Here is a 17189-nt window from a genome sequence, read left to right on the forward strand (position 1 = left end):
TATAAAGAGTAGTGTTACATGAAACACTACATTTGAATAAATATGGAATTCTAAAGAGGTTATTCACACATAAAACAAACAAAAAATATGTTGTTTGTATGTAGTAATCTTTGTCTTAGTCAAGTGATTATATGGAAGCAACCATTACTTACTTGAATTTTAATATAATAATGAACTATAACATTTGCAATCAGACAAGTGTGATACGTATTTTAACTTGAAGTGTCCTATATACTTTTATATTTGAATATTAGAAAATTGACTTGCTATAATCAAATTCATATAACATGTGTCTATATGTAATTTTAAATACATAATTCATAACATGTTAATTATTGTCATCAGATGATTCTCACCTGAGGTGAATAGGGCTTCCTGCTTTCTTTCCTGCTGCCTTCCTGACCTACAGCTACGTCTTTCTTCCTCTCTCTTTACTTTTTCCCTGCACCTTTCCTTCCATTTTTCTCTTTTCTCTTATGTTTTCTTTCTTTCTCTTTCTTTTTATTAGTTTGATAAAGAATTTAAAAATCTTAAAATTCTGTATTAAATATAATTTAATAAAACAAATCAATTTAATAAGTTTAATGAAAAATAATTACTTTGCCTGAACCCATCAGAGAACTGAGGTGACACTCAGAAATATTGAGGGAGAGAGAAAACTATAGGGAGAAACAGAGCCTGAGCATTTTCCCACCTGGAACAAATATCCCCAAGTGATACACAGCTGGCCCTTGAAACACAGCTGGGGTAAGGGACGCCTCCCCAACCTCTGCCACTGCCTAGTCGAAAATCACCGTATCACTTTTGACTCTACAGTCAGTTTTGGCATCCTCAGATTTAATGAACAGAAGACACAAACTCAGCATTTCCAAGTACACCTGAAAATCTGCAGTTGGATAAGCAAAGACATGATTTTTCATCACTGGTAGTCAAATCCCTGGATAGAAAATACTTAGATATGAAGGGGCAACTGTATTTAATGAAAAAAAAATTCCCATGTAAGTGGACCCCTGCAGTTCAACCCTGTGTTGTTCAAGGGTCAACAGTAAATAGCTAAGTAAGACTAAACTAGAAAATTTTAACAATTCCCTAAAGCTGAGTATAGACTAATGAGAGAGTGTGAAACCATAGCAGGCAGGAATCGCACATACTAGAATTAATCCCTGATCAATACTCACAGGGAAGATCAGGATGAGTCCTGAGAACACAAACCCCCCAAGGTGATGGCCTGGCTACTGTAGCAGCAACCTCAGCCTCAGATCCACTCAGAACATTCTCCCTGAAGTCTGCTCATGCTTAAAGGCTTAAATCCATGAGGAGAAGTCATCAAAATTTATGGCCTGAGACCATCCCTGGAAACCCATGGCAACAAGAGGAAAGAAAAAGCTGCTCCCAGTGAAAATCAACCCATACTTTTCTTCCATAAGGTGTAGGAGTGAAGGCTTTCAGACCCCAGTCCAGGGTACTAAAAGCTCCAGATGAAACATAGCTCTGCAGCCACCTTGATTTTAGCCAATGAAATACATCTCAGACCTGTACACTTGTAAGATAATTAGTGTATTGTTCTATGCCACTGGATTCATGGTAATTGGGTAGAGCAGCAATAAGAAACTAACACAGAGGTCATTCTAATATTTTACAAACTCTCTTGAAACTCTACTCACCTTCAACTTGGGGAAAAATTTGATCATGTCTCAACATTTTCAGTTTTTACGTGAAAGATTCACAACTAATATGGGTACTAGTTTCTCCAAATCTGTCTCTGCCTTTCTCCATAACTTTCTTCCTTACCTCTTCTATTTTTCTTTCTCATCCAGAATAACATTTATTTCTTTGATTCCAAATTAAGCTCAATTTTCAACTTCTACTCTTTGTCAACCAAATATACCATCAAGTGTCTCTAAACTCCCATTTCATTTATTATTTGCACTATTTAATTCATTATATCACATTAATGAATTTGCCATTTTTCCTTTATCTGTTTATCTTAACCTAGTATATCTAGGGACATTATTTTGTTTGTGATATAAGTGTAATTTTCAGTTTCTCATTTATCTTTTGAATTTATTTTCCTGGATAAATCTTGGTTTTGAAGTTCAAATTTGACCTGAGTTATTTCCACTTATTTAAAAATATTTTAAAATTAGCTGTGAAAAATATTAAGCTGCCTCTTTAAATATAATAGACAAAGTTGTTTTAGAAAATCATAGAGAGAAGCTCCCTTTAAATTCAGATATAAAAAGAGAATGAATTTCCTTTATCTTGGTTAGTTTTGTACCTAACTGATATGATTAAGGGGTAGTGATAAATTCTTGATAAAGTATAGAAAGAGAGAGACTCTTTTAAAAGACTGAGTTGGTGAAACTTATGGCAATAATAACAATATGATCAACATCCAGAGAAAAGATTGCTTCAGGGAGGTCAGTCAAGATTTCAAAAACAGGCCAGAAAGTTAATCAACCCATTCAACAAAATCAGAAGGCAGGAGAATAAAGAGTTTTGTGTTGGTGAAATGCTTTTTGCTCACAGGCAGGAAGGGTGAAAAGGGTGACTATGAGATACTGTAAATGCAATCTAAGACACCCCATTGTAGTCAGGTCTCATAACAACAAAATGGTGTAACCCCGACTTAGGAAAGCAGCAAAGCAAAGGGCACTTCTTTCTCAGAAACCTAGCATCCCAAGAGGCCTTGTTGATCATAGAAAGCAACATGCAAATGTCAACGATTAACATTAGAGCTACAACGTAGGGGCCTGAAGAATGGACCTTTGATACCTTTGCAATGCCTTCAAAATTGGCAAATGGCTAGTTTTGCATTTAAAAACAAAAGCACATAGATAAAACACTTTCTTATAGTCTATCCATCTAAATATAAAAATTAATTGAGTTTACCTTGAGAAAGTTTATCACAGGGTGTCGATATCAACAGCATTCATGAAAAGATCAGTGTTAGAATGGGAATGAAGCTGCGAGACTATGGGAAAGGGGCTCCTGGTAGCAGAGGGAGACGCTGGTGCCAGCAAGATGGCAATTCAGTGAAGTCCCCATCAAGCTAAATACCAGTTTCAGAGCAAAAGAGTCTGAGGTTTTTGTTATCATTAAATAGCTATTGTTCAGGGATCCAGTTCCTTGGTTCATTTATCATCATCATCTGAAGTAGATTATGGCTAATGATGGGTAAATATGCAGCGGTGATTCGATTTTTGAGGATGTTTATTTGCCTGTTCAACATGAAGTTTTGTTAACACAGTCATTTTTCAACCTCCCCCAAGTTGCAGTGATTTATATCTATGTACATTTTTTTTAAAAAGGTGAAAATTAATTTCATGTCATCAATTTACTTTTCCACTGAGTAATTAAGGATACAAGATGTTAGCTTAAAATGTACAAGGAAGAAAATGAACTCCCAGCAAAGTAACTTAGCCATTAATTTAAACTTCATTTTTCCATTAAAGAGAGAACTTTAAATGTATATGAATTTTTAATTTCCCTTTAAAATAATATAAACAAAGATTATATTTATTTCTTATTATATACATCTATAATACTGAAATGTATGTCATTTTTCCTCATTTTATTCCTTATATCAGTTTATATTGTTTTAGACATGACTTTGTTACCAAGTACATTTGTATACCCCCCTATCATATATCAGGGATAGATTGTTTTAAAGTTTTTAAAAATTATTGATTCAAAATAACAGAATTCTGCTTTTAGTGTGACACTAATTTTTCACTATATAAAGATACAAAAATGAGTTTGGAGATCCATTCTACTCTTCAAATTACCAGTGAGTTCTTCAGAAAATGAAATATTGATCTGATATTTTGCCTTACTCATTGAGCTAAATTACACTAAAAAAAGTTGTTGTTTTATTTAAATTAATGTTTCCCATTTCTTTATTCACTGGTTTATCTGACATACCCAAAGATGGAAGAAACTTAACAACGCATACCTTTAAAGCAAAAATTATGCAGCACACTTGTGGATAATATATATCCTCATCTTTACAGATGTATATTTTCATGTCTACTTTAGCAATGAAATGTTTCAGGTCAATGGAAGAAGAGATAATTATCAAGCATTAGTTAAAGAGATGTTAAAACAAATACGATGTTCTTTAAATCATACCTAGAGTTTCCGCCTGTGTTTATTGTTATCACTGTTTATTGCAAACATAGATAAAATGCATTAGTCTTTAGTGTCTTCATTAACATATTAGAGGCTCAAAATGTATCTAGGAAAACTATGAATGTATGAATGTATTTTCCACAAAAATGGAGGTTTAAAAAAAAGAAAATGTCTTTCCATACAACTTTTCCATTAGAGGTTACAAATGCTAATCTTAGGAGAAACCTATCAGGTAATATTTTATAACCTAACGTTCAGTAAAATAAGTCACATCTAGATCTTCTTTCAGCCACTTGATGAGGATGTTTAGAGATAAGGAAATCCAATTTCGCATGACGTATTCGCAGTATCCTTAGACTGTGCATTATTTTCTGTTTCCAATAACTACATCTTTCACCAATCTGTTTACCTTTCTTGGGTATTCTGAATTGTTCCAAGGCCCTGTTTAGTACTGAGATATGTGGAATACACACTCCTATTGCCTTTTAGACACTAGTCCTTTTTTAATATAACCACAAAGCTCATCATCTTTTTCGAAAATTGTCATGATGCTACCAATAATTGTATCTATTTTCTTGAGCCATAAATCTATTGTCAATTATATTCTCTACTCCTATCATATATTTTCATATTGCATTTCCCTAAAGACAGTATATACAGAATATGCTCCTTCAATGCTAGCCCATAAAGTCTATAAAAGTAAGTAAATGTCACGCTATGTTCTTTTCATCCTCAGAAGGAAAATTCCAAACCCTGAGTGTGGAGATTTTGAGGTTAAGTCTGAGATCTGATGAATGAAAGAAGTGACTGTTGCCATGTTCAAACGTAAGATAGAAACTCGGGAAACCTATAGAATAAAAGGTGGTCTTGGGAAATCTTTATCTCTGGAATTAAGAAAATTAATTTGTGAAGAGGAGGTGTCCTTTGGAAATTTAATGAAGATAAGAGAAAAAGAAAGCGTTTCAAGACAGAACTTTCAAAAACAAGTTAATATCAACAAACCAGAAGGCTCACCATTTTCCAACAGTGTTTTATTATGAAAACTGTACTTTGACGTAGGAACAAAGAAATTGAATAAGCCTCTCTTCCTTTCTCCCCAAATGATTGCCTTATATCCAGGTCTGTAAAAATAATCACAAATACAAAAAAAGAAAAGAAAATAGAAAAACATGAAAACAAAACCTCATATCCATTCAAAGTTATTAAATCACTTAAAATATGAGAATCAAAAATTTTTCAGCAGATAAAAACACTCTAACATAATCTTAACATAAAAAAATTCAATGCAACATTGCAATATCAAATATAACAAACAAGTTACTGTAATATGGGGAAAAACAGGACCAGAACTCAAAAACTACGAATAAAACACAAACTGAAACAAAAGTATAAAGGAGATATGGACAGTTATATTATTCTATGCAGGGCCCTGCCGAGTAAGGGGGGTACAGAGGTTATACCACCCAATTCATAGATATCGGATTTGGCCTTTTAACTTGGTCTGGCAAATCAGTCGTGAGCACAACTTAACATTGCCGTCTTTAAGAAAAAGTTTTAAGATCTAAGATACGGGCTTTTATGCTCTGTTTTGCCCTATGCCATAGTGACTAGAGGTTGTCCTGATAATCTCAGCATGGAAGTAGAAGCAAAATAGCCAAGGTTGAGCCTGATTGGGTCAGGAAATATTAGAGAACTGCTTCTTACCTGCTTTAACTGCTTCGCTACCCTTTTTCTCTGCACATTTATGGCATTGGGATGATTCCTCAAATACTGAATAAAAAGAAAAGAGCAGACCAAGTTTACAGATGGAACAGAACAGCTTATAAGTGAAAAGGTGTTCCCCTAAAAGCTCACTTAGATGAAGCCATGGGGAGACAATAGTAGTAAAAAAGTCTCCCAATGGGAAAGACTTCAGATGATAGAATTAAACGCACCCACACCGCCCCCTGCCCCGACCCCCACACAAACACACACACACAATTTCCCCTTTCCAGAAGTACATAATAAAGCATTGCCCTACAATTATCATTTTGGAAGAACTGGTTCTAAGTGAAGGACCCCAAAATTCTAAAGCATGGTGGCTTTAAAGGAGACAGAAGCTCTTACCATCCCTTCCTGGGCAAAGTTTAAAGAAATCTTACCACCCTACTCTCGGTTCTTACCTTAGTTACCTAAATAAGTGTTTCTAGGAAAGATTTGACTAATACCTTCCTCTTTAGAACCCAGAGAAACAACCATGGTCCTGGGTCTCATGACCCCTTGAAAAGGAAACACACACCTTTGGAGAGGAAAACCTCTCTAGAGTTCTTTTCTATCTGATTGATCATAATTTAGCTTCTAAAGATTGTTCTGTAATAAATATTTTGTCTTCAGTCACACATCACCTTCCTTAGGAAGTTAACATGCAGAGAATTACATTGATGAGCAGCCCTGCTTCTGAGGTCTGCTTGGGTTGGTAAGTGCAGGACCCTGACAAGACAGGTAGGGAAGCAGAATGAGCTTGCAGTGTTTTTACCTTGCTCCCTCTTGAGGTCATTTTGGCCTGGTAGTGTCCTTGTGGCTGAAAACCACTGTTTCTCTCAATGTAGCCCTCTACACAGAAACTATTCCTTCCCATTTTCAGTAACCTCTGCCCCCCCTTAACCATTTGAAGTTAGACATGATAAATTTCCATTTTGTTAATCCCACCTTACTGCTTTCTCTATGCCTTGTGGTTTCTCTATGTACATGAATACACTTTTTAAAATAACCTTTTATAAATAAATTCTCATAATATCTTTGAGTGAGCCATCTTCCTATTGTGAGCATCTCATTCTGTCCTATTTTTAAAATCATCTTTGTTTATATATATTTTTAATTAGCCAAAACACATGTAGGATAAACACATTGAGTTTTTCATCACTGATTTCTTTTTCTTCACACTGTATATATTTTTTCTTTAGTGATGTATTCTAGCTTCACATATTTAGGAGCATTTGTTTTAATTTTCCACATATGAAAGTGATCACATCACCCCTGATTTCCTGTTTTGAGAAAATTAGCTGAGTATTCTTTAACACTCCCTGCTCTACTTGGCTTCAGCTTCTTCCCTTGTCCTAAATTTCCTTGGAAGATATATTAGTCTGCTAGGGCTACTCTACAAAATGCCACAGATTGGGTGTCCTAACCAACAGAAAAGTACTTTTTTCCAGCCTTGGAAGTGAGAAGTCCCAGATCGAAGTGCCTGCTGATTCAGTTGCCGGTAAGAGCTTGCTTGCAGGCTTACAGATGGCTCTTACAGCTGTGAGCTTGCGGGACCTCTCCTCTCCTCTCCTCTGTGTGTACACTGAGAGAAGGCTGGATCTCTGGTGTCTCTTTGTATAAGGACATTAATCCTATCAGGCAGGGCCCCATCCATAGGACTTTATTTAATCTTAATACCTCCTTAGAGGATCCATCTCCAAATATAGTCACAGTGGGGTTAGGGCTTCAACATATAAATTTCAGGAGGACACAAACATTAATTGTAACAGAAGACTTGGCAGCATTTCAGAAAACACTAGTCTCTATTCTAATATTTTGAGGTGCAGTGGCTTTGGATCCTTAGGGCATTGGATGACACAAGCTTAGGGTCCTGGGCTTTGCCCTCTGTTCTAAGACCCAGCACCAAGATCTCCCCCATTAATCCAGGAGTTTTTTCCACTCTTTTGAGTGCCATCTTGTATGCTCCACTATCTCCAAACATCCAAGGATGTGTATTACATTGTTAAGAGTATATTTTCCAGAAATATTTGTAAGCATCTTCCATCAGGAAACTACTCTGGAGAATCTTTTTCTTATTTTTAAAATGTAATATATATTTTATAACTGCAGTGACTATTGAAATCAAATAATGCAAATCTTTCCTAAGTACCTAAAATTTAAAAACAAAATAACAATAAAATAATACTGCACTCCTCCGTCTGCTTATATTTGTGTTTAATGTGCCAAATTATAATCTGCAGACATAAATTGGTTTTAAGTTACAAAATTAAACTTTAAAACAAAAAGACTTCATTTGCAAAACACTAGTGCTGACTTAGACATTATTGGCAGTAAAATATTGGATGTTGGAAGGAGGGATAGAGCAGTGTGGAAGATATGTCACAAATAACCATCTAAGAAAGTGCTACATAGTATAAAGGACTCTTGTCATCTCCCTGGCAGCGTCTCAATGTGTCTTAAGTCTCTTTATGAGCAGTAAATAATCCTTTATGGAATTTATTAGATAAAAAATAACATTTTACTAGTAGTATAAAGGACTAATCCAAATTTTATGTGTTGCAAACAATAGAAATGTTAATGGCAAATGCCTATAAAAACACATTTAGTCAGAGAAGACAAATAAAGATGCGTGCCCACAGACTTTACCCTCATTATGTGTTATTTTGGAAAGTCTAAAGAAGTTATTTTGTGCTTCGCTTTTAATTTCATTTCACTAAGCTCCTTTCTAGATGGCTTTTACTTATTCATTTTTCAGTTTGGACAGCCTAATTCTGGATTACCTTCAGAGAAAATGTGTGATATTCAAGGAGGAAGACATCTTTACACACAGAGGTCAATGGCTGTGCTGAAGGCAGCTAGAACATCCTGGTTCACAGGAATATAGCTCTATTTCATGGAGCATTTATTATTACAACAACTAAATATGGCATTACTTCAACTTGGCAAAAGTGATAGAGTGCCTCCTATAAATATTAATAACGGCGCTGTCTTTATCTTATACATACGTTTCTCCTGATATGTTTAAATTTATCTAAAGTATTTTTAGAATTATTACCTCATAACAAAAAGCATATATTTAATGTGGATTCTGAGTGAAATTATAAAAACGTTTTCAGATCCCTAAACATTTTATAGATCTCTCAAGACACCACATATCATTTTGATTTTCTACAAAGTGATTCCTTTGCCTGTCTGTAAATATCTGAGTGCTTTCTCACAAGTGCATTTGAACTGATGAGTTTATGACAAAGACTTCATTTATGTTTACTCTCTCTTATCACTTTCTATTGAAGAAAACAAAAAGCAGGGTACTAATTTCCACAAATCCAATGGAAATTGACACAAAGCCAGAGAATATGTTATTACTACACTTTTAAATAATGACTGAAGCTTTTGTGGATTATTTTCCAATGCATTTTGTATGTCTCTTACGATGTAAAAAATCATGTCAAGTTTTTAAATGAGTTTTTATTATATCTCAAGGCTTTTACTGTGTATTTGCAGATATATATGTATACATGCACACATACCTTGCATGTGTATGGATATAAGTAATATTGATATAGAGATGTACATAGACATAGTTTATAGAAAACAAAGGTGTATGTCTTATTTCATGATACAAAACCAATAAATAGGAAAGGAAAAATATATATTTATTAATGTACATTAACTACATATAACTTACATTTATTTATAAATTATTTAGTATTATAAAAAGACAATATTTTGTATATTTTTATTTTTAAAGTGAATTAAGATTATATTGACACATTTTTTCAGAACATGTCATTAAGTGTTTGAAATGACCATATATTTTATTTATTGATAATATATTTACTTATTCATTCATGTTCTATTTAATATTAATTATTTAATTTAGTTTAATTTGCTATTGAATACCAACAATAAACAAGTAGAATTTGAAATTAAAATCACAATACCATTTACATTTGCATACAAAAAAAATGAAATATTTAGGTTTAAGTCTAATACATATATAAGATCTATATCAGGATAACTAAAAAATCTGATGAAACAATTTTTAAAAAACTAAATAAATGGAGAGATATTGTATATTAGTGGATAAGATTTCATATTTTCAAGATGTCAGCTTTCAAATTCATCTATAAATAAATGTAATCCCAATAAAAACTCCAGAAAAGCCCAGAAATAGACTTTCATGAATACAGTCACCATATTGTTGACAAAAGAGCAAAGGCAGTAAATGAGGCAAAGATAGTTTCTTCACAAATAATGCCAGATGAACTAGAACATATAAGAAAAAAAAAGTGAACCTAGACAACAGAATTTATACCCTTTCAAAAACTGACTCAAATGGACTACTGACCTAAATGTGAAACACAAAACTTTAAAACCCCTAGAATTTTCTCTTAGTGGAGAAAACTTAGATGATTTTGTATACGGTGATGTCTTTTTAGGTAAAACTCGAAACAATCCATGTGAGAATTAATCAATGAGCTAAAATTCATTACATGTCAAATTTTCTGCCCTGCCATAGACAATACCAAGAGAATTCGAAGACAGATTATAGAAAAGGGAATATTTACAAAAGACATACCTGATAGAGCACTTATCAAAAATTCACAAATAACTCTTAAAACTTAACAAAAACAAAACAAACAACCTGATGAAAATGAGCCAAGATGCTTTGCCATAAAAGATATACAGATGACAAACATGAAAAGATGTTCGGCACCATATGGTGTTAGGGAAACGTATATTAAAACAACAAAGGAATACTGCTATACACCTAGTAGAATGTCTAAACATCGTAACACTGACACCACCAAATGCTGGCGAAGATGTGGACCAATAGGAATGTTCATAAATTACTGGTGGGAATGCAAAATGGCACAGCCACTTTAGAAGACAGTTCGGAGGTTTCTTATACAATTAAATATACTGCTACCTTGTAATCCCTCAGTCTTATTTTTTGTTATTTACCTAAAGGAGTTGAAAATTTATGTCCATACAAAAAACTGCACATCAATGTTTATGGAAGGCTTATTCATAATTTTCCAAACTTGAAATCAATTAAGATAACCTTTATTAGGAGAATAAATAAACTGTGGTACTCTAGACAATGGAATGTTATTCAGCTCTAGAATGAAATGAGCAATCAAACCACAAAAAGACATGGTGGGAAAGTAAATGTATACTACCAAATGAAAGAAGCCAGACTGTGCTGGCTGTACATACAGTATGATTCCAACTCTATGATGTTCTGGAGATGGCAAAACTGTGCAGACAATAGAAAAATCAGTGGTTGTGGGGGTAGAAAGTGACTAGCAAGAGCACAGAGGATTTTCAGGGTAGTGACAATATTTTGAATGATGTTACAGTGATGGATATACATCATTATACATTCGTCTAAACCAATTGAATGGACACCAAAATTGAACTTTTGGGTAAACTATGGACTTTGGGTGATTTTTATGTGTCAATGCAAGTTCATCTTGTTTCCTCCCACCTCCCATTGGTGCTTTTCTGGTGAGTGGCAGTAGTTACTGGCCAGTGGTAGGAGGCATACAGAAAATCTCTATCATTCATGTTGGTTTTATTAAAAAGTCTAACTTGTCTTTAAAAATATATTTCTATAAACAATTCATCATATCCATGAAGTAGAAAACAAATAAAAGACAGCATTTAGAATACTAGCAGAAAATATCTAATACCTAATACTTAATACATTAATCATCAGGGAAATGAAAATCAAAGTAACTTTTTCTTATTTATCATGGTGTAGCTAATACTTGCTTCTTCTGCCTTCTGCCATTCTAGTTGGCTAGAAACATAACACCCATTGTTCCATTGTGAAAGCCAAGAATGCTGACAAGCTACTAAACCCATTTTGAAATGTCTTGAACTTTTACAACATAGTCAACTATCTATGAATTGTGCTTTGTGACAATAACATCAATTTTTATATCAGGTCCATCTGAATAGCATATTGATTTTAAAATTACCTCTACAGAGTTCTGCTTAGCTTGTATTGTCTCTCCCCACTTTTAGATTGCCTTGAGTAGGAGAGAGTTGTTCCTAATTTTATTACTACATAACACATTTTTCATCTGGGTCTTTTAACCCGCTCCCATCAGGACTTGAACTAAGTATTCACAGGTGTATATTAGAGAAAAAGATCTAATCTTTAGCACAGACTTTGACATATTATTCTCAGAATGCATCAACTATTTCTACTAGTAAAATTGCAAGTACTTAGAATATCTTCCCCATACGGTATAACATATCTAGCCCTGGCTTTCTATCAAAATAATGACTTTGCTCTCCTCCAACTTTACTCTTTCATTCAATTATTAAGTATTCCTGGTGTCTGCTAGTTGTAAGCCATATGAAAGCATGTATTATATTTTATTCATTTGAACTAAAGAGATAAATATTATAGGAAAATATGTTTCAGGCAGATGGAATATTAGGAAGACTCTGAGATTTTAAAAACTGGCAATCTAAGGAACTAATTTTTTTTTTTGTGGAACTGATACAAATTAAGCAAGAAGATATATTTGGACAGTTAGGCAAGCATTCTTGTAAGGTATACTTAGAAAGATGGTTTTAATTTAATTTTAATTGGATACCATGGACAATATTTAAGTGGGAGTATTCCATTTCAACTTTTACATTTTAAAAGAACATTTTAGAACTATATAAAGAATGCAAGTAGGTATGTGCAAAAACAGAAGTTACAGTCTTCGGTAAAGAGACGCTTTATTCCTGAATAAGTACATAGCCATACGCGTGAACATAAATGGACATATTAATGCTAAATTATGATGTTTTATTGAGAGAAATAACGAATATATTGGGAATAGTTTAAATAAAAGGAATCAAGTTAACCATTCGTTCCACCTTAAGTGTCTAAGCAAATTGGTGGTAATTTTCTTAAAACAAAGATTAAGGAGGTACATGTTGAGAGAATAAAACAAAAGTTCATATTTTGTTTAAAATGTGACTCCAAGGAAATGTGACTTCAGAAGAAAGTCATCTTTCCTCATGCTAAGAGTAAAATTAAATTTTTAAATTTATTAATTCAAATATTTCTAACATTTATAAAATCAAAAATATAATTACTCCAATCCCAAGATTAAATAATCTTCACAATAATATTTTGTATAAACCCAATTCAAGATAGAATGACTTGTGCACCAGAAAGTTAATTAGGGGAGTTTTAATAAGAAATACAACTGCCAGCAGGAATGAATACACACTTCTTCTGGTCAGCATGATTTCTGTCCAGAGAGAACAGTGAGATGCCAATTTATAATCCACAGATTTCATGGTAAACTGGGAATTCGGATGTAATCAAAATGTAATCAGACTAAAATAGGGATATAACTGCCTTTTGATGGATAAAGAAATAGCTGGATTGAAGAAAAATGATGAACTGAGGATGGCAGTTACTGTTTTTTGGTTTTGTTTTGTTTTTTAGAACACTGATTCAATATAGTTAGAGATGTCTTTATCCCTGTTATAGCTAAGTGAATGTTGGTACCTACCAGTTGTTCATCATACTATAAAGCAAAAATTAAAGTGAGAAATATTCCTGAGAGTTTTGATTCATCGTAATAAGCATAAGAGCCTGCTTGATATTTCCTCAAATCTGAAAGATAAGTATGGGTTCCTTTCCAGAGTCACATTATAATTCTACCTGCTTTAATAGTAGGTGAATAATGAAGGCTTCTCTCTGTGAGTGGAAACTGATTAATTGGTTGAAAATAAAGGAACAAGGAAGAATCATCTTTATTTTGAGAACCTAATGATTACATGGCTTCTTTTCAGTAATGAAACCTTCCTTTTCTCAGACAAAATAAAGTGTTTTATAAACAGAAGCCTAAAAATCCATATGAACACTCAGAACAAGATGGTACAGAGAAGAAAAATAGTAATTACTTGTGATTTCAGTTCTAATGAAAAAGATTTAGTTTCTTAAAAACAATAAGAAGAAGCTATTATCGGAGCCCACTTTACTTATTATTGTAATAATTACATATATACACTTCTTTTTGGTCACTTGGTGTTTTTTATTTTGTTTTGCTGTCTTCAGAGGGGATTTATATTGGTGCTTAAGATGAAAAAGTGGAACTGAATACTAAAACTAAAAGTTGGTTTCACATTTATCACATATATTCATGCTGTTTTTCATTATTTGCTAATTATCTCCTGTGCATTAGTCATCCCTCTTTAATTAAATTGCAACATTTTGAGAATAAGGACTAAATCTAATGCTTCTTTTTTTTTCAATACTTTTTTTCTTAGTAGTCAGCATGTGTGAAAATCTTAGTAACAATTTGTTAATCGATTAGTTAATATATATTTATGGATAAATGTTCCAAGGGGCTAGAACATGATTTAATAGAAATGTCCAGTACTCTAGTTTTATGGTAGTCTATCTCCAATTCCTTTCATAAATTTGCTTTTTGAAAAAAAAAGAACAGATTTATACTTTATTGTGCAATCTCGTTATAATTCCATTTTAACAATCTTAATTGAAATATGTAAATTTTATTCACCACAAAGTAATTACAGATACCATGTAGGTGATATATTTTAAGGAATATAAGATCTTTCCTTCACCTTAGACAGCTGAAAATATTGTGTCCTTATACAACCATTCTTACCTACATGTATCTGTATCAAACACAAACTCAAATTGGTAATTGAAAAATTGAATTAAGCATAAAATTTTGAAACACCAAACTAGAAGATAAATACTCTTTCCCCATCCCACATTTTAAGACAGTTGTCTTCAGATTTACTGATTGCACCCATTGCTATTTTCATGTTTTCTTGTACTTGTTTTGTTACAACAAAAGAACCCATGGAGGGGGGGCGGTGCCCAGATGCTATTATCAAAACGACACCCTCCTTCCCCGGGATCCCTCGGTTGTGGGTCCTTTGCCCGCCGCCATTGGAATTATGGCTCTGAATGGCAGAGTTTCCTGAAAAGGAAAGGAACTATTTATTCAAAATAGTTCTCCATTTTACGGGTTTGATTAATGGCTAAATGTCACCCTTACACCTCAAAATCCCTTCAAAACAACCACCGGCACACACACCGTCCTGCCTTCCCTCCTTTGTCCAGTTAGGCCAGTCAGACCAGTCAGGGCACCGTCCTTCAGAAGAAAAAGAAGAGAAGTCCAGGGCTCGGCTAGGCAGGCCTCTTGGGGGTCTCGGCACCATCCACTGCATCGCCGCGATCTCCAGCTCTTAATCCATAACCATGTGTCACCTTCTCATGGCCCACGAGCAAGAGTCCTTACTCCCATCTTTCTTCCCGCGTGGTCTTCACACAGTTCCGCAGAGTCTGTGTCCCTTTGTCTCTCCTCTTTCTTCTCAGTTACATTCCTTATTAAGTCTTTTAAACCTTCCTGATTAGCTTTAGTGATATGCCAAATAATCCTCTTTGCAAATGAGGAACGAAGCTATCCTGTTATTGACATGCAAACTGAGTTCTCAATGGCCCTGCTCAAGGCTCCCGTCCCCCTTGGCGGCCCGCCCTGGGGTGGGGAGAATATATTTTTCTTGGACACCCCAATCTCTGGACTCCGTTACAAAATACCCTTTGGTGGGGTGGCGGGGGGGCCTTGGCTGTGCCCCGTGAACTCTGGACAAATCTTAATAATTGTCCCTTTAAATAGGCCAGGTAGAAAAAGTAAGTTTATTTGCAAGTGAAGCCTGAACTCAGAGTTTAAATATTTTTTTCTAAAGAAATAAAATGACTTGGTGAAGAGGTGCAACATGCTAGGTCACATTAGCAAAAACAAAGACTTGTTTTTAGGAACCACAACATTCACCTTCACCCTTGCCTATAAATGACACATGGCTGCTATCTCATGGGAAAAGGGACATTTGTTTTTAGGTGGCACTGCTTCCTCCTGCTCCTAAGGTCCTGGGTTGCCAGCCTTACCAAACTCCAGGAATATACCTAAGTTTCTTTTTCATGTGTCTAAACTACTTTCAAAGGCACTGAACTAAACCTTATTTCTCAATACCCACTCTATTAGTTTTCTATTACTGCTGTGATAAATTATCTCACATCTAGAGACTTTCAACAATACTTATTTATCACTTATTTATCCACCGGCAGTTTTATGGATCAGGAGTCTGGTGCCAGTCATCCTGGTTTTGATCTGGGGTCTCTGGAATACAATTAATTTACTTCCAGGCTCATTCAGGCAGTTGGCAGAATTCAGTTCCATGAGGCAGGACTGAAGCCCTCGCTTCCTTCCCGGCTGCTGGAGGGAGTACATTCTCAACTTCCAGACAGGTTGCTGCATTTCCCTCCTAGTTCATATTCAAAACCCTCAATGGCTGATCCATTCTGTCTCTGGCTTTTCAACTCCCTGACTGATTCTTATTTCCTTTTCTGCTCTTACAGGCCCCTGTGATTTCTTTGGTCCTATCTGGATAATCCAGGATAATCTCCTTTTCTAATGTCATCTGATTAAGAACATTAATCCCCTCTTTTCATCTTTAAAATCCCTTCACAGCAGTACCTAGCAGTTGCATTTGATTGAATACCCAGGAGCCCCAAATCCTGGGATGCCTTTAGAGTTAAGCCTACCTGCCAACACAAACCCCATATTTAAAGGCTAAGTGCTCTCAGATGCCTTCCTATTTGTTTCTTGCTTGAAATCTAATAAACATGCATCAAATTTGCTTGCTTTATATTTTCATCCAAGTAAAGAATATCTACTTAGGACTAAATAAAGTACTAACTGGCTGAAGAATGAAGACATGTAAATTCATTGATGGACAGGAGAGGCTCACGCTTACATTCTGTGGCCAGCTGTTGTCAGTGGGAGTGGACCAATCACATTTACTTTTTCTGAACACTGTGTCCCATACATCACTCGGGTAGCTGAAAATTAGCCTCGGAAGGACAGTTTATACCGTGAAGAGCTAATCCTTTTCAGAGGTGAGTTGCCAGCACGTCACTGCAAATTACAATATGTAATGGTATGTGCTGTGAGGAGGATTTGCAGAGGGTAGAGAGAGCAGCTAACAGGCAGGTGAAGTGGTAGAAGACAGAGTATTTCTTTACAGAAGCAACACAATAGACATCTTTAAATCCTAAGTATGGCTTTTACTAGTTTGGAATTTTTTTATTGAAAAGGTCATAGATTTTAAAGATAGGATGATTTATCATCCTTTGAGGTGGTTTGAAACATGATCTTTGACCTTTTTCAAAAAAGTTATTAAATTTATTGGTGTGATATTAGTTAATAAGATTATATAGGTCTCAAGTGAACTTTGATACATGATATATTACATTG

The sequence above is a fragment of the Pteronotus mesoamericanus genome, unplaced genomic scaffold (assembly GCF_021234165.1).
Source record: "Pteronotus mesoamericanus isolate MK-2021 breed Mesoamerican mustached bat unplaced genomic scaffold, CSHL_Meso_final contig_50, whole genome shotgun sequence".
In the NCBI taxonomy this organism is placed as follows: Eukaryota; Metazoa; Chordata; class Mammalia; order Chiroptera; family Mormoopidae; genus Pteronotus; species Pteronotus mesoamericanus.